We start from the raw sequence: 1,713 nt of genomic DNA on the forward strand, positions 1-1,713 counted from the left end.
CTCCGTGGCAATCGGCATTGCATCCATTGAGCGAGATTCCAAAAGTTGTAAATATTTCTGATAATTTAGTAGCAATAGACACTAACAGCATCGAAAAAGTTTGCGTTTTTATGAATATAGATAACATGATGTATATATGCGCAGTGCCAAATTTGTATTTTTATTAATCGTTTTTTACTTGTAAATGAGAGTTATAATGTTATAAACAAATGGCGGTAATTTATATAGCGAATTAAGTGATTGATTAAGTGTTATTTTTTAGCTTTTTTATTACGTAATAAAATGTTTCTAAACTTTTCGCAATTGAATTACATGATTTCGTTATGCGATTTAACTGGTTAAAAAGGTCGAAAATAACATGTGATTAATTATGCTATTCTACGTACAATTTAAGCCTGAATTTTTTTGTATGTTTTTAATGTTTTCTTATATGCAGAATATTTTATTGTAAAAAAAATTGTTTTTATATAATTAAAGTTCTCTATTAGTCATTAGGTAATTTTATACTTACATAATGTAAATTAATTTCATTACTATATTTATTATATGAGATTAATAAACATCTAACTCAAAACTGTATATTTTTTCTTTTTTCTATTTCTATCATTCAGTTCTTTAAAATTTGATTACTATACTTAGATGCAACAATAATAAAAAGATTATAAATTAAAGCAAATGTTTTAGAATTTACATTAATAATATAAAAATAATAGATCCCATTAATTCTATACCTTAATGTCTTTTTTTAAGAACGTCATAAAAATATCAAGAATATTTACATTTTAATATAATATAATCCTTTAAAAAATTCAATTGAATTAATCGACCATTTTTTTTATAGATCAAATCATGATTCCAAAAAAATCATGTAATTTCCCAAAATTGCGTGATTTTCCAAGTTAAATGATTTTTCAAAATTACATAATTTTCAAACATTATGTGATTTTCAAAGATCACAAACTGATTTGGAACATTTCGTTACGTGATTAGTTATATCATTAATTACTTAATTTCGTTACGTGATTTCGTGATGTGATTTCATGACGTGATTATTTTCAGTAGGGGTAGCAGTAGAATTCCAACATGCTGAAATTTTCGACCGCTACTACTATTGCTACGGCTACGGTTACGAACGGCCGAATCGACCAACGCGATTGGTCGAAACCTTACTGTTACGTCTTACGGAAAGTGTGTGTGGCCAGCTAGAATGTAAGGGGCACGGAACAGAGTACGTCCTTTTTTACGTGCAGCTTGGCCCCTCTCCTCAACACTCGGTCTAGATATATTATGCACTGATCTATGGCCGGTATTCATAGGCCGGTATTCATAGTCAGTTCTTATATTTAAGACCGTCTTAAGCACAATCTTAAGATGTCCTAAATCAATCACAGAGCCGTATTAGCATTTTAAGACATTACTTAAGACGGTCTTGAAATAAGAACTGACTATGAATACCGACCATAGGATATCTAATTGGTCATTTTGTGACCAAAATGTACTGTCATTGTGACGTCAGTTTGCTACTTGGGTGGACTATTACATGACTGTAACAATCATATAACATTTTAGTAACATGTTATATTCATGTTATATAACTGCAATTTTGTATGAGTGGGAAATTACAACTAACGTGAATGTTACATGTAACAAATACGTTATATTACTTGTTACATTCCGTTTTATTATGGCAATGTTACAGTTATGTATCTGTGT

This window comes from Formica exsecta, unplaced genomic scaffold (assembly GCF_003651465.1).
Source record: "Formica exsecta isolate Colony F162 unplaced genomic scaffold, ASM365146v1 scaffold580, whole genome shotgun sequence".
NCBI classification, from domain to species: domain Eukaryota; kingdom Metazoa; phylum Arthropoda; class Insecta; order Hymenoptera; family Formicidae; genus Formica; species Formica exsecta.